The sequence below is a fragment of the Bidens hawaiensis genome, unplaced genomic scaffold, assembly GCF_021521415.1.
Source record: "Bidens hawaiensis isolate Kalapana, Puna unplaced genomic scaffold, B.hawaiensis_p1.1 tig00002343_1, whole genome shotgun sequence".
Lineage (NCBI taxonomy): Eukaryota > Viridiplantae > Streptophyta > Magnoliopsida > Asterales > Asteraceae > Bidens > Bidens hawaiensis.
The window spans coordinates 1440795-1463387 of record NW_027491127.1 but is presented as its reverse complement, the minus strand read 5'-3'; the positions used below and the strand labels follow the sequence as shown (position 1 = coordinate 1463387).

At 31.9% G+C, this 22593-nt stretch overlaps 1 pseudogene across 1 annotated transcript; it reads left to right on the top strand.

Annotated features, from left to right (window-relative positions):
• The first annotated feature begins 10530 nt into the window (after positions 1-10530).
• Positions 10531-13415, top strand: LOC143618863 (putative xyloglucan endotransglucosylase/hydrolase protein 32; annotated as a pseudogene). Its single transcript, XR_013151092.1, has 4 exons — positions 10531-10789; positions 11347-11447; positions 12340-12556; positions 12767-13415. The product of XR_013151092.1 is annotated as a putative xyloglucan endotransglucosylase/hydrolase protein 32 (transcript).
• The last annotated feature ends 9178 nt before the right edge of the window (positions 13416-22593 follow it).

The window sequence follows — 22593 nt, the reverse complement described above, 5'->3', positions numbered from 1 at the left end:
CCTTATGTCATCGATTTTGCCTTATATCACTTGATGATTTTTTTATAACTCATATACAGGACCCGTTTGTATCTAACACATTGTACAACTTTAGTTGTACGGAGTGCTGGTCCAACACTTTCCGCTATTTAGAGAATTAAACTCTGCCATGTTTGCGTCTTTCGATTTGGCCAATCATTTTATAGGCAGATTCAAAATCATGATCCTCATCGTCATCATTTCAAGCGCTAATTATATATAGCGAACTCGACCTATTTCGATTCCATATATATTTGTGGACATGATACAATATAATTTATTGAGAGCTCTTTGTTTTCAGGTACCTAAGATTCCTCAAGAACCATCATGTCTAATCTCTTTCAAGAGACCTTTTACTGCACCTCGACTTGACCATCTTCATTACTTGCTCCAATTTTCAAGGAAATTTTACCTTTGGAACCGATCAGTCTACCACGCTACACGCGTGCGTTAGACTTATTATCAATACGTGTTTGTCCTTTTGGGACATTTATTAATTGGAGCATTAGCAGTTTATATAGGTGGCTTAGTTAGACACTCTCTTTTGGTCAGTGAATCGTCTGGTAGATGATTCGTTAATCTTTATACATGAATTATCCTTTGAAATTTTAGTTCATATAATTTAGTTTGAGGATCAATGATAATTCATTCCAACTACTGCTTTCTATCTCCCCCCAAATGCTGGGAAAGTTGATTCACTAAAGTGAAAATCGATGAGCCATAAACAAATATCTCACAATTGGCTCTAAGTATTTAATCAAAGATAATATTTAATACCCAACATAAATTCTCAACTTCCTTTGTGGTCTCATCTTTGTGTGTTATGGTGGATTAATTTCAATATATAACACACACCAAATATTAGATGATAAATAATTGGTTCCTGACCAAAAACCAACTTTAATGGGGAGTAATTAATATAAATTATTGGCTTGATGTGAGTTATAATATTGTATGTAACATACATGTACCCAAATGTAAACATGAATTGTTGCTCTTATAATCACTTGCTTTGAAATCAATTGTAGACGTTCAATAATTGTCTCACAACAAAAGCAATTTATTTGTGAACATAAAATATATGGAGTTCAACAATTATCCCAATGATTATTAATAACTTGGGAATCGAATTCATTATTATAACCAAAAATAAATATGAAAATCTAGAATTTTGTGCTTGCTATCTCATTAGCTAAGCCACAAATTACACAAATTTTAGGTTGTGAAATTGATAACCATTTAGACGATGCATCGATTTTGAAAACACTAAATGGTATCATGTTAGGACATGTGTATCATTTTCTCAATTCCATGACATTTAGGGGTTCACACCCTCCTTCATTTGGTAAATATATAACTCCATTGAGAGCAATATTACATTTATAATTATTATGAATAATCTTTTGGTTCTTCAATAAATTTTACATCATTGACTCGGTGTGGTCAAACCGATCATGCCAAAATATACATGATCCATAAACTTCAGGTTTATGATCGTATATGTATCATGCTTCTTTAATACATGACTATATTTATGAGAGAACATTGTATCATCTTCTCAAGTGATCTTGTAGTTTCACTTATTTATTGTCATAATTTGTTCTCATATATGATCAATATCTTTGCCACTTCTGGTGGACGATCTCATTATTTACGTAAATATTTTTAAACTTCTGATGGTCGATCTCATTATTAACATGACCATAATTTCAGTTACTAAATTATATCCATGATCACAACGATTAATTATAGTCACATTCACTTCAGGGAATGATATAAAACCAAACCATTTCCATTCTGAGGCATGAATACAAAATCACTTCAAACTTTTCACAGAAATATGGATATTAAATTATTCACACCTTGTACACTTCTTTTTTATAATAATATGCTACTTCGGTAGCATATTTAGAGTGTGACAAACATCATTCATATTTTTCTTTTAACTAATCTTCTCTGCACATTATATAAAGTGAAACGTGGTTACATGACCAAGTCACGTATGATGTCTCGGTCTTGAATCTTATGACCGTTTATAAATTTGTCTAAACATATTTGTACTTTTTTGTAAAAGTGATAATACATCCAGACTTTAGTTGAGTTGTTCTACTCAGAATTATCTTTATAAAAAAATGATAGCAATAACAACGATATAACTTTTCGCCATATAAAACTAATTATAATAAAACTTATTTTCATCATTGTATACAAACAAATATCTACATCAATTCTGCATAATGATTTAATAATAGCATTAAATAACTTATGGCTAAATAGTTTTCTGTATTCATAAAAGCAAATTTTGATTTCAAGATATTCTTTAAATGCTACAAGTATTCTTTTGACATAAAAGTATTTCAAATATTTAAATTTAAATCTTTTGCAATTGATAAGACTTTTAATGAAGTTTAAAATACAAATGAATATGATAACATGCACAAATATTATGGCATACAATTGATAATTTCTATAGATAACTAAAGTATGCATTCAAGTTTCACGTATGTTTATATAACAACTAACATGATGGTTTAATTGTTCCATTAAATACTGCATATATATAAAAGATTGATAACATACACATAGTTCATTCTTTAAAAATAAATAATGCATGATCTTATAAGATGTCTTCATATAAAACAAGTTTTAAAACAGTATGAAAAAAGATGTTCTTTGATTCATCTATTACACGCAAATAAATAATTTATACATTATCTAAAATTTATATTTTACTGATGTGTAACTAATGGAATATAGCTACTCAGCTTTATTTGGCTCACATAATAACTTGGTTCACATAATAACAAACCAAATAAACAAACAAATAGCCATATAGACAATTTTATATGCACGTACGCGTAATTCAATAGAAAGGAAAATAAGTGGATAAACATTTTTTTTATTTTCGTTAAGTTTATTTTCTTAACTAGTTTTCAATTTCTTTTACTTTACTTAAAAGTAACAAGGTAGCGATATTCATGTTACTTATTATTCAAATCAATATTTTGTTCATTATTTAAGCATTCACACAAAAGATATGCAAATACTTGCTAATTCTTTAAATATAAATCATCATACCCCAAATACTTTCTAATTCTTTAAGTGTTATATTAAACAGACAGATTAATAGCATAACTGATCATCACACATCAAATGAGGTAGATACAATAATTCAATCAATATTATATATGAATGAACAAGTAGCACATTTTTCCTTTTTTCTTTGCTTTTATTAGAAAAACAAAAATTATTACAAAAAAATATCAATATTATTTTACAATATACATTACCAAAGATACACAATACCATGCTATCATATTTATACCATAATTATGATACATCTTTTAAAATATCAATACTATAATTAACTACAGAATAAAGTTACATAATACTTTAAGCCATAATTTATATAATAAAAAATAATCAAAGAAAGTTTAATACACATAAAAGGAATCAACAAATAATCAATTAAAGAATGCATCGTTTTAAACAAATTAAACTTTGATTTATACTTGTAGTTTGCAAACTGTTAATAATATTAATTCTCTAATATTGCAAACATTAAATACCAATATCATAATGTATTACCAATCACAAAGCCGGCGATTAATAATTAAAATCTTATTAAACTCTAGTTTTTTTTTAATAAACAAAGGATTTTTATGGATTACCTTAAAAGACAACCATTAATGAGAAAGCAATCTGTAAATTAAACTTCAATGATTTAAGCATAAATTAAATAAATACCTGATTATATGATTAAAGCATGAACGTTGATTTTGTCACCATGAATTGGAAAACGATCCTACTTGATGTACGAATCTCTTATAGCAACTTTGATCGTCAAAGCTTAGTGGACAGCTTCGTGCTGATAACGTGTTGTGAAACAAGCCTAATAGCCAAACATGTGAGAAAGAGATGTAGGAAGAAAGATGGAGATTTCATTAATATGGTGTATGTTACAAGGAGGTACAATGGGATGTATATATAGGATAGGAAAACTTAAAGAGAAAGCGATTCTATATTAGGTATTGATAACCATAATATTAATATATTTATAACAAATATAAAATTTTCATGAAATAGTTGGTCAATTTGAGAGAGCTTGAAACGATAAATAATATCGTACTAATAGTGTCGTAACATGTCTCCATCTAGAAAATTCAATATGATATTGCTTATTTCCATCTTTAGTTTAGAAATACATGTCGGCGTTTTACTACAACTATAATCAATTGTTGCAAAATCTATGTCATTCTGAATTTCTGATGAGAGGTAGATACAATTAGAAGAAAAAACTCGGACGATTGCAAGTCGCAAAAGCTCAGAATACACAAAGGGCAAAACGAACGAAAAAAAGAAAAGAAATGTCATACAATTTATAAAGGAAATGTTAACAAAATCAAACATGTACCAAGCCTCCCAATCAAAATTCAATATGCGGTTCCGATTCTTCACTCATATGAAGGAAGTAGTTTTTATATCCTTCAACAAATTGTTGACTGATAAAGGTTTGTTTTTTAAAATCTAATCATGTCGTGCTCTCGAAAGTCAAAATCAACCAACATGTTACTAACGAGATTGCTTAAGTCACTTCTCTCTCCACCTTATTATTCTTATGTTTACTTGGATATTCCAGTATATCCTTAACTGAATCAAAATACGACAAAGCCGACAAGTTAACCCAATTATGAATAATAGACCATATCCATTTCACTACTCGACATTGTACCATGAGGTGAACCGTAGATTCCGGGAACAAACCACAAAGCATAAAAACATGATCTCCTAGATTAACTCTTCTTAACGACAATGATACTTTCATAAAAGAATTTCAATTATAAATGTACCCAAGACTTTAGTACAATACAATTACAAAGGTGAAGCCAAAACATTTAATTAAAATCTCTTTTGGTAACAAGTATATTCAACTTGAACATCCCATCAAAGACATAAAACCTCCTCAACACTCAATTCACTTTTAACTAACTTGAACTTGTCACTCAACCCCTTCTTTACCAATCTAATGACGCATTATCATTTACCTCACATACTACCCTAAAACCATTTAAACAACAGACAACACTTCTCTCTCTCTCTCCACACACACACATATCAACTATCTCCTCCTAATTTTATCGGGTAGTGGTCTCCTTAATAGATACCCGATTTGAACGAAAAGGTGAGCGGCAGTGCTTATATTTGGGGTACTATATACATGATTTGCCTCTCCCCCTAAGACGAAAGCCGATTTTGTTGAATATTCAAAAGGATGTAGATGCCGACACATAAAATAAACTACCTTACAGTACATCATGTTTTATTGATTTCCCATGGAACATTAATGTCCAATCATAAAGAATTTGAGTAATATCATCCCATTTAATGTAATGTATTTTATTATAAAAAAATATGAAATGATAAAATGTAACAAATGCTAGAAAAAAAACTAGACAAGTGTTCAAACGCTATGATGAGAAATACAGACACCGGCACTATGATGAGAAATACAGACACCGGAAATCACCTAATATGTAAATTTTCCAAATTAAAAAAAACATGTTAAGACGTCATACTTAAAGTAAAGAGAATAAAATTCTCGTTTTTATTATGTAAGTTTTCTTTTAAATATTAATGTTTGAAAAATTTATGATCGTTTAAAAATAGTTGAGGAAGTTTGTTTAAAAATAAAATTAAAAGAAATATATAAATAAAGATGAGAAGGCAAATTGCAATTTTTTAAATAACCACAAAAATTTGTGAATGATTGTGCCTAAAAGCAAATTTGTCATTTTAAACTATTAATCACATACGTTAAGTGTTGTAGAATATAATTAATAGTTACATTACCTAAAATTCAAGATGCTATTGTGTTATGCATTGTACGTAATATAGTATAGATTACTAAACATGTATCATATTTCTAAATATATATATATAAAAGATTACAATTTCCAATGGATTCACTTTTTTTATATATCATTGAAATGCATATACGAAACTTGCTAAAAGGAGAAACACAATATTGTGTGCAATCAAAATCTTTGTTGCTTTGAGGGCTAGACAAACCAATATTGCACATTTCTTTCCTTGAGGTGGACTTTTAAGGACTTTTACATTGTGTTATTGTACACAAATATGTCCCCACACCCACACCAAGAGAGTCAAGGGGACACATTTAATTGATTCTCATCTACCCATCCTCTTTCATAAATATTCATTTCCTTTTCAAAACGTCATACTCTAAAACTATTATACTTCCCATTGAGGGTAAACATATCATCAACACGTACACTTGTATGTACAATGAGCATGACTAAGGTTAAAATCTACTATTTACTATTCTTGTTATTAGAAAAACACTAGGATGTGTAAGCCCACAACAATGAACCTTTATTAATATTATTATTATTATTATTATTATTATTATTATTATTATTATTATTATTATTATGTGTAAGCTATTTCATATTCTTAATAATTATTCCTTATGTTATTTAATTTGTTCCTATTTTAGATTTTTAAATCTAAATCTTTACCCAAGTTAAATTTTTATATAGGCATACTTTATTTTGATTATATTTTTTTTTCTAACATATTTATTAATTTTAACACCATTTATTAAATATCAATTATGATTATTTACTATTTAATAAGTTATAACCTCAACATTTTTTTTTCAAATAGTTATAGCCTTTTTATTTATTTTTTATCGTGTGTATTCTTTGTAGGCGTGCTAACTAGGGGTGTTCTTCGTGTTCGTTTTTCGGGTTTCGGGTTTTTCGGGTCGGGTTCTTCGGGTTTCAAAGTTATAAATCTTGACCCGAAACCCAAGCCAAATCTCTCATGGGTTTTTCGGGTTTGGATAATTCGGGTTCGGTTTTTACGGGGTGAGTTGATCAGGTTTCGAGTATCATTGAAAAAAACACAAAACCAATTTTTTTTTTAAACTACAATGCTAAAATGAAAACAACAAATTCTTCTTTGCTTATAACACAATTAATCAAATAATAAAATAACCTAAGTTGATAAAACAACTCAAAAGAAGAGTTTAACTAGCTTGAACCATATTCATATTCAATCGGGCATGTTTGGTTGTTCGATTACGGTTGCTATTAGTAATAAACGGAAATCATAAATTAATAATAAGCATCCGGTCCATAATAATTAGAATGGCAACAGTCGATGAGAGCCAGATCTGATAACTTTAGTGGCTAAGACTTAGCCTATTATACATATAAATATATTTAATTTCAAAACTAAAAGTTTATCGGGTTTTTCGGGCTGACCCAAATCTTATAAATCAAACCCGAGAACCAACCCGAATTACTTCGGTTCGGGTTTGGGTTAGTCTTTTCTCGGGTTCGGGTTCTTCGAGTCGAGTTAGTTCGGGTTCGGGTACGGGTTTTTTCGGGTTGGGTTTAGGGTTTCGGGTAAAAGTGACGGCCCTAGTAACTGCTTCATGTTATATGTTGTTTTTGTGATAGGCCAATTTAGTCTAACCCATTTTGACCCAGCAAAATTTTATCGATTAGGTCTAAATAGACTAAATTGGCAACTTAAATTGGGATTGTACTGAAGCCAGTCCAATCACGCGATGAATGGTCGATATTTAGTCCTGGTTTTTTATAACCATGGCCTTCTAATATGTCTGGTCGAGTTCGAATTGGGTCAAACTTAGGTTAAGCCATATTTGTTACACGCATTAATTCTCACCTCCATCACAAGTATGATTAGGCTAGAAATATCCTTGGTTTAACTAAAACTGATCTATAGAAACTAGGATGACTCGATACCAACAACGCTAGTTGTCTGGTTCTTGGTTTGTATTTTACCTCACTTCCGATTTCTAGTCCACTCAGATACTGATCATATTCGTTCGGGTTTTAAACCGGTGCACCTTAAAGAGCATATGTGTAAGTACTATGGTTCTTGGTTAGAAAACATTATATATCCAATAATTATAATGATAATAAATGCAGTCGTACGAATCTTATACTATTTGAATTGTCACAATCCTCACGTAAAGATATTCTAAATAATTATAATAATCCACCCCACAATAATAACAATATTTGTATAAGTACGCAAAGAATAATTTGTTGGCCCATATTCTTATTCAATCACAAAGAAAATAAATGAAGAACAAGTTACACGGATAAAATTTTGTTACACTTTTACTTTAACCTCTTCAACTATCTCAATTACCCTTTCAGAATGAAATTTCAATATTCTCCTATAATTCTGAAACCGACCAATTCATTCTTCAATACAATCCTAGATCATCTCAAATGAGGTTTGCTTCTTCATTACTGTCCTCCCACTTGGTGCACTTGTATGAAAAGTGACCGAGTTCACCACATTCATAGCACCTAAACTCACTTATGTATCTGTTTCCTCGTCAAATACTTCTTCCACCTTCTCTTTCTCCTTTACCAAAACCTCTTCCCTTGCATCTATTTTGATCACCACTTCGTCCCTTTTTGTAGTACCAACTTTCTGTTTCATCAACCTTTTGATTGTTGAATTGTCGTTATGTGTGTATATATGTTATAGTTTTTATTCTAACTTTTAGCAAAAGGGGGTCTGGAAACGTCTCACCTGACTATTGTTAGCTACTTCGTGCTAAGTCGTCTAGACAAGGACAAGTGTTACACGATTTGTATAAAAGCTAACATGTGTAACTCATCAGATTTTGATACCGTTGCCAGACAATGTCTTCGATACTATCACCGCTGGCATTGCCGGCTAGACAACTATCTCTAGCATTGTCGCCTAGCTTGCATTAGGTCTTTTAAGTGTCACCATTCACAGTGTTGCCACTCATGAGTGTCACCAGTCGTTGGCTTTCCTTGAAACTAGCTTCGTTCCTTGACAAGTGGCGTCGTATGGAGGCGAAGTGCGCTAGATGCACACTAAGTGTCACTGATTGAATATCAACATCAACCGGTCCCATTTCAACATAAAGTCATGACTTTTAACGTCCAAATTAATTTTTTAACATCCAAAAGACTAGATCGGTGGCTTTTAATCATATAAGAGCATTACATCCCACCCACTATCTCCAAACCAAAAATTACACTAAAACTCACTTTATTTTCTCTCCATTTCAATTAAATAATACTTTTTATACCTTTTATTATTACATTTTCTCTTTCCTTCACTTACAACCACTTTCAAAATATATTAAAAAATTATAGGGGATGAACAGTAACTTTTCAAATATACAGAAAAATCACTACTTTTTCTAAAATATAAAAACTCTTCACTCACAACACTCTAAATCACTCTCTAAATTATAAAAACACCACTCACATATTATAATGGGTTGGATGAGAATGCTCTAATACAAGTAAAGATTTGACCTTTGAATGAATTAATCCTAACTTTTTCACAAAAATCCAAAACGTCATTAAATGAAAAGTTAAATTATTTTATATATCTTTGATAACAATTTGATTGTTTTAAGAACATGTGTAGTGGATGAAGCCCCTATAGAGGATTTTACGCCATGTGACGCCACATTATAGTAGGGGTGTTTTGTAGTGAATGGAAACTCAACCAATCATTACCTCATTATTATTTTATTATTATTATTATTATTATTTATTTAAGAAAACAAATAGAAAAACCACAATCACATTCCACCCCATTTTCCTCTTCCGAAGCTTGGGGCGCTTTGGAGGGGGGAAACGTCCCATTATGCAAGGTCTAATACTCAGAAGACAAGTTGATTTAAAGGTTGTCCTAATGACTTGTTAGTTGTTACACTTTTCAGACTTAGTCTCTAAAAAGATTGTTTTTGCAACTCATACTTATTCTCTGTACATATGGTCATCTTAACTCAAAGTCTCAAACTTAGTCTCTTAAAAAGGTTACCATATCAAACTAGACTTATTTTTTAAGGATGTTGCCTCTTAAGTTCTTAACCCAAACTTAATCTCTGAATAGGGTGTCAAGGTAGTTAACTCAAATAATTTAGTCTCTGAATATGCTACCCTTTTAACCCAAACTTATTCTTTGCAAAGGTTGGCTTCTTAATCCAAGCCTAATTTTTGAAGAGGATACCATTGATTTGTTCCATATTAAACACACAAATTTGAGACCGATATCATATTCACCTTAACTTCGTTTTAAACACAATTTGGATAATTGTAAATCTCTTATATAATAGAATGCAAAACCAATATATCATAAGTTTACTAAAATCTATAACATATTTTACAGATACGTTTCATATGTTCACTATTTTTTCAATACATTGACCGGCCCTTTTCTTTCTACTTTCCCTAAATAATCAATCAATCAAAAGTTACCTCTAATATTTTGTTTATAAGTCATATTTAAATCCAACTATTGTATTTTAGGATTATGATTGTTACCCTGTCATAAGAATGAATGCCCTAAGTCCTAACACTAAATCCTAAGTTTATGTTAATTGTTAAATGAGTATTGAATATTAATATTTCACCCTTCATCACACTACCCACCCCATTTATACACCTTCACATCACTCTTTCTCATCAGCCTCTCCCCATTTCTGTCTACTTCTTTAGACTTTTAATGGGGTTTATTACCTTCTTTTCACTTGTTTTCATTCTCACTGGATCATCAGTCACCAATGCTGGCTCATGGCCACCTTCACCTGGGTTCTACCCAAGCTCAAAGTTCAGGTCCATGACCTTTAACCAAGGGTTTAGAAACCTTTGGGGTCCTAGCCACCAGAGCATTAACAACAATGCTGTTGACATATGGCTTGACCGTACATCAGGTCACACTCTTCACCCTTTCTCAAATAATTTTACTTTGGTTTCATAAGAAACAAATGTTATTTATCAACTTGATTAATCCAACTTCTAGTTTTTTATCTCTTAAAGGCTAAATTTATTGTGAAAACTGCGTTTTACCTGATCCCATTGGTAAACAGTATTGGTGAAGTTTTTTCTGGATAAAAAGATTAGTTGTTAGAAAGTGACTTCGGTGCAAAAAATGAATATTTTTTTTTTACTTTTAACCCTTGAAACGCAAAATGTAAGATACGATTTACATGATCAGATGATCCAGTTGGTTAACAGGACAATGACGGGTCACATGAGTTTTCCTTTTCCTAGTACTATTAAATGGTTTAAAATATAAAGTACAAGAAATATATTAATGGGTTTAGTTTGACATAAAACTTGAGACTGCTTGGCAAGTTTGTGCTAAACCATTAAATGAGTTGTCCGATAATCCGATTAAATGTGGTTGATCGGTCAGCATGACTCTAAATTTACTCATTAAGAGACTATCAAGTCCGTAACTAAATCTTGAATAATTTCTTGATGACAGGAAGCGGCTTCAAGTCGGTAAAACCATTTAGATCCGGTTACTTTGGAGCATCCATCAACCTTCAAAAGGGTTATACAGCGGGAGTGATAACAGCATTCTATGTGAGTGCTAAACATATCAATGATTATTATAGTATCAGTGCAAGCATTGAAACTCATAGTACAATACTTGGAATACACAATGACACTTCAACCAATAATTTGCTTACTTATAGACAATATTCATGTCACATCATTAACTTTTTTACCTTTTCATGAATTCTTCCAAAAGAAATATTCTTTCCTATATTTTAAAATCATGAATCCCGTTTTAGAAGTATCAAATAAATAAAATTACATTTTTTTAACAGCTAAATGTCGTATTTTAAAAAGATTGAATCCTTGACCTTTTATTTTTCACACATACCATGTTATCATTCCATCAAAGTGGGAATGATAGCAAAGAAAATTACATGTATATTGATATTTTATTGTAATGAGTCTTAAAAATAGTAATAAATGATTAAAAGATTTAATTAATAAGTACCATTTTAAGTATTTTATCCTGGTATGATTGCATGGTTAGATAAAGTGAAGAACATTTTGTCACTAGGTGTTTGTAATCTTGTGAAAAACAAATGGCATCCCTTTGAACAATGTGCATGAATCTTTCTAAAAATAAAAATAAAAGGATGAAGTTTAGTGTAAAAATAGAGGTACACAAACCCTAGACCGGTTCGGGTTGATACTGGTTCGGTTTGGTCAACAAAAGTCAAAACCGATTTATGATCGGTTTTGGTTCGGATTGAAAACTTTAATTTGTTTCATTCATTGAGACGGAATGAGTTATCTCTCCATTTCAAATAAAGAAAACTATATATATAATTTTATAACCAAAATAACATATTTTAATATATATTCAAATTCTGTACTTACTACTTTGTCTACAATATTTGTTACAAGTTTTAAATGGCATTAACTATTTGAGTAAATTAATAAAATATTTTGAATGTAGCTTTCAAACAATGAAGCACATCCAGGGTTCCATGATGAAGTTGACATAGAATTCCTTGGAACAACATTTGGAAGCCATACACATTGCAAACAAATGCGTACATAAGAGGAAGTGGTGATGGCAAGATTATTGGGAGAGAAATGAAGTTTCATTTATGGTTTGACCCCACAGAAAATTTTCATCACTATGCAATCTTGTGGAGCCCATATGACATAATGTAAGTTTTTTTAATAATGGTGCATTTTAGGTATTTTAACTATTTAATAAATAAATATATTTTTTTTCTAATAAATAGCCTAGCTAGTTTTCAACAGTTTTTCTTTAATCATTGAATCTTGTTTTATTATTGAAAAAAGCCACCTTTTTAGTTGGAAAGTTATGTTATACAACTTTAAAATGTTGTGTAACCCTTGTTCTGTTTGTCTAGATTTTTTGTGGACGATGTGCCGATAAGAAGGTATCTGAGGAAAAGTGATGCAACGTTTCCACTAAGACCGATGTGGTTATACGGATGGGCAACTGAAAACGGTAGATACAAAGCAGACTACAAATACCAACCCTTTGTAGGAAGGTTCACCAATTTTAAAGCAACGGGTTGCACTGCCTATTCATCACCGCGTTGCCACCCAGTCAGTGCGTCTCCAGGACGATCGGGTGGCCTTAGCAGGAGGCAGTACATGATCATGAATTGGGTGCAAAGCCGGTACATGGTCTATAACTATTGTAGAGACAACAAAAGGGACCATTCCTTGACACCAGAATGCTGGATATAATCAGTTTTGACTGTTTTATTTACTATTTACCCAACACACATTTAAGGTCACATGGGGAGCCCTTTAAATTTAAGTTAAGGGCACTTATTTATTCTTTAGGGTATCTTGTGATGGACCCACAAAAATTGGTTCAGCATCCAAAGCCCTACAGAAGAGCAAAGAGATTTATTTCTGTTGTGCATTTGCGTGTAATTTTTTTAAGGTTTAAGAAAACTAGTAGTCTTTTAATAAAACTTGGTAAGCTTTATAGATTTATTATAGAAAAAAATATAGTTATTTCTCTATATTGGATGTAATGATGGTTAATCTTGAAAGATGTTAAACTTTTCCATAGTTTATTGTTTTGAATTTGTATTTGTATTTTAACTTTTAATAAAAGAAAACCACATGTTTTATCAATTATCACTCTACATTAATCCTTATAAATTTTTAGAAATTTATTATTATTAAGTTATTAAATACATATAATTTAGTATGGTGCAATTACTGTACGTTAATACCTTAACGTAGGCAAAAAACAAAGAAAAAACCCTACAACGCTAAAAAAATGCTCACAAAACTTAAACGCTCAGCAAACGCTCAACAAAAGTTCTTCGTGAAAAAAGTGAAAAGTTGATCAATTAACCATCCAAAACTGTTTTTTCGGTAACAAATGATTGATTGGATATGTATTGACGATTCCGAGATGTTTGGATGTGATTTCATAGATCGATTCGTGAAAAAATGGATTCGCGTACGTAATGTACGTTAAACATTAGTGTATTGGATCTTTTCACTAATTTAGTAACTACTAATTTAATCTATTTTTCTATGTTGTTACCTAATTCCTAATTTAGTAAATTAACTCGTAATTTAACAACCACTAAAATAGAAACTAATTGCTAACCATCCTACAAATTATACTTCCCATTTTTTATAGCTAACTAATCTAAAAATATGTTTTTTTTTTCTAAACAGTTTTCAAAATTTTAAGATTTTATTTTTGTTAATTAATCAAACAAGTTATAAAACCCGCTATTAACACAACAAAAATTGATATACTTATATTTTTTTCATATTACTTAACATCTTTTTTTTTTAATTATTGCGAGTAACTACATACCTAATTTTATGAATTCTAATTTTAACTTTTAATTAAAAAACTCTACCGAAATAAAGATATTTTAAAGAAATAAAAAACGTTAAATTAATTTTGAAAATGTCAATGTATCTTACAAAATTTAAAACTCCCACTGCTTTGGGTTTCCTTATGTCTACTTTTTTACAAAATTCGTTCTATAAACATTATATATGTCGCTTTTTTGTTTATATGATGTTTTTTAGAAAACTCGTGTAATCTATAAAAGAAACTTTATAAGTTGGTTGTGGCTCAATGGTAAAGCACTCACTTTACAAGTGAGAGGTAGAGGGATCAAACCTAACTACCACCAACTTATATGAGAGATATGAGGGATGACCCTGGCTTGCCAGGGTTCGAGTCCTGATCTCACCCGGTTTTACCGGCTCCTCGATGTCGTGCCGTTTGGCGGGCGTGGGGGTCGGGTTTTATCCGATGAATCCCTCAACAGGTGGACCGCTAGGGGCTCCGTCCGTCCAGACTAGTGGCCGGCTCGGGCTACCTTTAGCCAATGGGTGCCGCGTACGGGGTACCCGACGTTACTTAGTTGGCCGTTCAAAAAAAATCTAAAAGAAACTGTACAATAGATAATGCCAATTAATCAACTAATTGCTTATATCTATATTATTGTTAACTAAAAGTCAAGGTATCTTACAAAATTTAGAAACTCCCACAGATTTGGGTTTCTTTATCTTAAATTTTTAACAAATTCGTTTTATTAACATTATATCTGTCGCTTTTTTGTTTATATGTTATGTTTTTAGAAAACTCGTGTAGTTTCAAAGAAACTTTACAACAGGTAATGTCAATTAATCAACTAATTGTTTATTTCTAAAGTATTTAAAATGTACTATACGATGTCTTGGTATTAACATTGTATAATTCTCAAGCTAGTAATGTGTAAATCTAGTAAGATTTTCCGTATAACACAAAATTACAAAAATAATATACCTATTCAAGAAAGAGATTATTTATTTATTTATTTATTTTTCATAAATAATAATATTTTTTTATTTTTATTTTATTTTTTGTAAAAAACATTACATTATAATCCTTTATATATAACGCAAACCGAGCTACATCTAGATAATGGGTAAGCGAGCAACAAGCTGCGCCGCTATCCTCTTTTGAATCGCAAAGCCTATTCTACTAAATATAAATCCTTGGTTCTTCGGGCTCTGCGAGTCACTGTGGACCACCTTCTGCACCCGCTCCAAAAAGCGAACCGCCTCGGGAGCTAGGGATCCAAAAGTGTCGAAAACTAATGGAATGAACACGTGCTGATTCTCCAAACACGCTGTCTTCATGCTTAGCAACCTACCTAGATTCCGCTTTCAAAACCGCCTATCCTAGTACGAAACCACTAAGCCAACTAAATAATAGCAACCTTCCTATTATTTATTATTTTAGTGTAAATTTATTGAAAACACAAAAGTTTATATCCAGCTTTATGTCTCTGTCTCAAGGTTTGTTTTCATTGGTACACATGTAACATTTATTTAGGAGTCATAAACATTGGTCAATGAGCCCATAAGCCAACTAAATTATTCTGAAACATTGTCTCTAAATTTGTTCATTGTCTTAGACCGTAGTGGAGCGTTTCCCCCTCTAAAGCGTCCCAAAGCGTCGGAAAAAGCGCCCCAAGGTGTTTTAAGCGCTTTGAAGGGGCGCGCTTTCCACATAGCGTCGGATAGAGAAAGAAACTTATCAATGATTGGTGGATTGGCTTCACTATTCTCAGATCTAGAAAGAGTAAAAGATTACATGCAGTTGAGATGATGATGGAGCTCCGATTGATCGAGTAAAGGGTTTCCAGGGTGGGGAAGGAGGTGTGGCTTATCGTGAAAAGTAGGGGTTACAATCTTGACCCAAACCATTTCAAATGGGTTAATTTGAGTTATTTTAAAAATTATATGGGTTTTGGGTCATAGGATTTTAACTAAATATGTTAAAATAGGTCACTTGAAATTTCACATTCTTATTTTCCTGTCAAAATTGGTCAACAAATTTAAATATATGGGTCGATGTGGGTTAGTGTCTTAAGGAAAAGTGGCAGGTTCGAGTTGATACGGGTTTTGGATTAGAACGAGATCGGTTTAGGTTTTGGTCGGATGAGGTTTCGTGCCGACAAGAGTTTTCATATTGGATGGGTTGGGTTTCGGTTTCTTTCAAGTTTTCACACCGGACAGGTCGATTTCGGATTCGTTTTCGGTTTTCTTGTTTCATTTTGGTCGGGTTTTTCAGTTTCATTTACGTTCGGTTTCAGTTTTTTAGTTTCATTTTAATCTTTTTTCAGTTTCCATCAATTCGGTTCAGTTTTGGTTTTTTGTTTCGTTTTCGTCGACTTTTCGGCATCGTTTTTTTCTTTTCTTTTTTGATGGACGAGGATAACAGAGGAAACATTTTAGTTTTTTACTTTTTTTCGTTTTATATTTATATTTAGAGTTATGATTTTTTTTATTGTTTTATCTGAATTTTTTTGAGGGGTTTTGATGTTAATAAAAACCCTCAAAAAAATTTTCAAAAAAGTTAATAAAAAATCATAACTCAATATATAAAACAAAAACAAATAAACTAAAACGTGTCATCCGTTGTCTTCGTTAAAAAAACCTCCCCCGTAACCCGTTTTGACCCGTTCCGACTTGGACCCATTCCGATCCGAACTTGTTGACCATAACCCGTTCCGACCCGAACCAAACAACCATTTTTTAATTGACTCATTCCGACTCTAACCCGTTTCGACCCATGACCAATTTCGACCCAACCCACCCCATTTGCCACCCCTAGACTAAAAAGGGTTTTTGTTTATTATAGTTTTCTTTTTCTTTCTTTTAAATTTTAATGTGGTGTTACTTTTAATGTATTTTATTTATTTATTACTTTATGAAATTTTATTTTTATTAAAAATGAAAGAAATAATAATGAAATAATGATTGGCAAGGCTCCATTAACTACACCTTTTTTTTATTAAAAGACCTATATTATGACGTGGTGCTACATAATGAAAAGCGTCTCATACATGCTTCTTCCATTACATACGATCTTAGTACTCCTCTTCTAGTTTGCTACTTTGCTATAACCTATAAGAAAATAATCCAAACATGACAACATATTACATAATTACTAGAGTGTTTAATTAGGTGATCATCATGCTTGAACCGACCAAATATCGTTAGAATTCACATGACAACGTACGTATTGACTTGTCGACGGACAACATGTCAGAATTTAGGTCATGTTAATGTTCATCGACAATTCTGGTAACACATAGTTTCCCATATTTGTGCATAAAAACAGGGAGATTCATATGGTTGTACACTAAGCATTAACTATAGAATTACTTTTTTGTATCATACATGCATACAATCAAGTAAAGATACAAAGACTTATAAATGTAGAAAAAGATATGTAACGCCCCGTTACCAGTAGCCCTACTTTCATGTTGGATTTACTCATAAACGCAGTTCTAAATATCAGAGTTAATTAAAACATTCGCGGAACATTAAAAACATTCAAACCATTACATTCCATAACCATAATTCTTGTCTTATCGAGCATTCATAGTCATTTAAAAACAAAACATAGTCTTTTAAAATAAAACATCATAGCAAAATCTTCATATGCCAGCTTCGTCCAACTCTTCCATGTGTCCTCCTCAAGCTACCTGCCTCATTCTACTCACCTGCGTGCATACTAAAAGTCAGCTACGCTGAGTGAGTTCTAGTTAATCACATAATCATACAATGCCTTCTTACATTTCATACTTAACCTCTTAACTTTCTTTCATACACAAATAAGTGCATATACTTTCATTATTACCTTCATACTTTCTTTACATACATAATCATACGTTTTAAAGAGCCTTTCGCCATATAACCTCACAGATATTATAAGGGTCTGGTCCCTAACATCACAGATATTATAAGGGTCTGGTCCCTAACATCACAGATATTATTAGGGTCTGGTCCCTAACATCACAGATATTATTAGGGTCTGGTCCCTCTTCGTTACCATACAACCATGCCTTTCCTTCGTTTATTAACTTTATCGCATTCATACATATAAGCAAATACATTATACTTACCTTATACGTAACACTACAACCTGACAGTACGTGCAATATCCGAAGATCGTTCATGTACTAACAAGCAATCACTCATACATTTCACATCATTCATATAAGGCATACACTTATCACTTAGGATAAGTGTATTAACAAACATATCGAGTATGCACACAGCCCCGAAAACATAGCACAGAAGTGGGGCTAGAGAAGCTCACCTCAATGCGGTTGCGTTCACCGTTTATGGTTATTCCCTTCTTGAGCTGTGCACGACTAACTGTATAATAATTACAGTATTAAGTACCGCTCTAGTCATCTCATTGCTACTTAATTAGTCTTACACGTCTAAGCTGTTTTACTTCATTAAATCATTATCTGGTTAGTTAATCGTTACTCATTTATCTTTAAAGGTATCTTTCATAAATTGCCAAACTCCAAGGGCTGTTATGTAATTATATAATTCTTTTCTAAGTCCAGGGACCATTCTGTCTTTATATTAAACTCCTAGTTCGTTACTTTTCCCTTAACGAATTGGGTAAAGAATCACCCTCTGATTCGCTAAGCTCCCATAACGAACTAGCTAACGAATCACCCTATGATTCGCTAAGCTCTCATAACGAACTAGCTAACGAATCACCCTCTTATTCGCTAAGCTCCCATAACGAACTAGCTAACGAATCACCATCTGATTCGCTAAGCTCCCATAACGAACTAGCTAACGAATCGCCATCTGATTCGCTAAGCTCCCATAACGAATTAGCTAACGAATCACCCTCTGATTCGCTAAGCTCCTATAACGAACTAGCTAAAGAATCACCCATAACGAATCACCAATAGTTCTTATCCAGACTTTGACTCAAGGGTCAAAGTCAAAATCGTCAAGAACAGCAAATAGTCAACAGATCTTAGATCTGCAATTAAACCTTCGTTTCTTAACCAAATATCACGATTTTGGTATCGACGGAATCGTCTGACCAGCGCCTACAAACCCCAACCATCAAATCGGCCTAACATCGATGTTTAAGGGGTGCGATTTAGGCATATAGGTTACGGGTTTACTTAGGTTTACAATTAACCCATCAAATGTTAACCAATTTCCATAAGATTTGTTGTTTTGGATTCGTTTATAACAAGCTAACACAGATCTATGATTTCCTTAATCAAACCGAACCTATATGAACGATTTTTAAATATAAACGTACCTTAGACGAGTTGGTATTCGAACACGAGCTGGTCTTTGATGTTGTTTTGGTTCGTCACAACGATCTAGCACCAACAATCTTGGGTTTCGACTTCGGATCTTGGTTCGGGTTATAGGATGGTGTGTGTGTTTTCCAAGGTGTAGGCTATGGTGTAGAGAATGGATAAAAATGGAAAGGTTTAGGGTTTAAGGGGTATTTATACTCCTTTAAGCCCATGGACCTAAGGCCCATTCCATTCCTTATTTTCCATCTTCTAAAGTCCAAGCCCACCTTCTATTAGTTTATTTATTTAAACTGACACACGACACTTTATAAAATGAACGAAATTTATTTTATTAATTTTTATCAAAAGCAGGATGTTACAAGATGCTTTTGGAAACTAAACAAAAGGTAAACTACTACCATTCCCAAATGATGAAACAAGATGATGATGATGATGGAGTCATTGATATGGAAGTTTGTGAACTTTATGAATGTGCAATGGAACTACTTGGAATGACTCCAAACAAATGGATATGGTGATGCTTAAGTCCAAATCTCCCAACTTTCTTCTCTAGTTTGGCATTTACATCATCTACTTTGATTGATATGCTTGTGTTTGGAGTTGAGACACATAACCAAGCACTACCCTTTGTAATAAAGTTGAGAAAGTGGGGTACAAAATTTGGCATATTGATCCATAAAGTTTGATGGGACTATTCAAATATCATTACAAAACTACCTTGATATGTATTGATACATTTAGATTTTTTGATTGTATGTTTGTTATTTTAAGCAAATCCCACTCTTTATATTAGGAAAATGGTCATTATGTATGTTGTCACACAAAAATATTGTGCAGAATATTTGTTAAATAGTTTCTCAAATACATATTCATAAAGGCCGGTGCAACTGTAAAAGGCACAAAATGTTGAGGACTCAAAATTTTTTTTTTCACATTTTACACATAAAAATATAATTAGTATATCCAGGATTTAAACACGAAAGTAGTGATGTCACATGTTCGAGACATGGCTACTCTGCTTTCTTTTTCACTCACTTTATCTACCTTTTGTTTTATTTGTGATTTACTCATCTCGCACCGCCCAAATGAGAAAACTTTCATTTCTTTTGTTCCTATATATCTATGTCTCACATTACGTAGGATATCATCATTCAGGATTTTCTTTTCTCGTTGGAATAGTGTTCGTAAGAAATGCATTGGAAATTTTTATAGGAAACATTACTCTTTTATAGTGGTGACTCAAGTACTATTTGTACCCGAACTGAAAAGGGCAAACAAGTTTAATTAATACTTGAAATCAGGACAAACGATCCAAGCCAAGCTCAAAATTTCACACCGGTTTATACGCAAGGCGAGCAGAAATAGCTAGATTACACTTTGAGATGAGCCCGAGCTATTGGATTTCTATTTGAGTGGTTAAAGATGTCATGTTACTCGTTAATATCATTTTGTTGTTCTTCATCCATTCCATTATGTATGATGTAAGTGATGTTTATGGTTGTGGACCTTGTAGATGTGGAGTCATGTCCAAGATGTACATCAACTGATCAAATTTATTTGGTCGTCTCCATGTATATCATCATAATGCAAGTGGGCCCAACATTTATTTCATTTAACTTATGCAAAGAAAATGCGAATCATCTAAGTGCATTCTCAGCCTATTTCCTATATTTATGTGAAGAGGTTTTGTAAATTACTATATGGTATAGTTATGAGTGATTTTGAGTAGAAGAGAGGAAAAATGTTATATGAGAAAGTTAAATTTGGGGTTTCATTATTCATACAGCATAATATTTTAATATTTTCTAAAAGTGGTTGTGAGTGAAATAAAGACAAAAAATAATGATAAAGGTATAAATATTATCATTTAATTAAACAGGAAAGAGAAAATACAGTTATTTTTAAGGTAATTATATGATATATATGGATATATGGTAGGGAATGGGCTGAGAATGCTCTAAACTATGTAACAAAACTCTTCGTATTGCGACGATGCAACGAAGCGAATTTGGTCGGAATTGGTTAAGCATTTAAGTTTAGTACGAAACCAACACGGAATCCAAAAATTAAATATGTAAATGCCCAAAACGATATCAACAAACGTACAACCTATGATCAAAGCGACACAAATTTGACTAGTCGACGTGAATTTGGTCGGTATCGATAAGTTCGTTACGTTTTCGAAACTAAAAATAAATTCGTAAAATAAACATATTTAAAATGAAAAATAACAACAAAAATCGGTGATACGTAAAATGAATATATTTATAAAAAACATATTTGTAAAAAAATCAAATAATAAGATATTTAAAAGACTTCTTTATGGCAGCAAATCAAGAATTTTAATATGTGGTATGATATAAAATTGGTATACATGGTTTTTCAATCAGGTACATAAGATATAAGATTTCTTAAAAGTGTACTTGTGGAGTAAATATAATCAACATGGTTGGTTGCATCGTTTAAACCGGTTAAACTGTTTGGTTTTACCGTTGAAATCAATTTCTTTGTTTTTTTATTGATAGTTGTATTAAACATTTTTTTAACGCCTAACAAACATAGAATTACTTAAGTATTCTGAATGAAAGAAATAAAGGCTAAATGGTTGTTTCAAGATTGAATTGACCAAATCATTAAAACCCCATTTCTGAAATAAGATCGAACCACATAAATCTTAAACGACTAATCTACGCGTGCTAGTGTACAAATACACAGACATGTATCTATCATTGTACAACACAAAAATTATGTTTAAACCTTTTTAAGTACTAGTTAGAATTTCAAAAAATCATCTTTTTTCATAATTTACTACATGGAATTTAGGTTATTAAATGAAAAACACCTTATTGTAATATCATTGATATTTGATAGTGTGACGAGGTACCACATTATAGCGGAGGTTACAGTCTGAACAGTCACGATAAATTATGACAATATAAAACTGATAAAATGTTTAATGTTATAAGAGGTTATAATCACATTAAAGCCAAAGCAACACACCCGTCCTCGTTTCAACCCGTCAACTCAGCATGTCAGATAAGATTTCAAACCAATCTACAAAACTTTTATTTCTCATCCAATGCTTAGACCGTGCG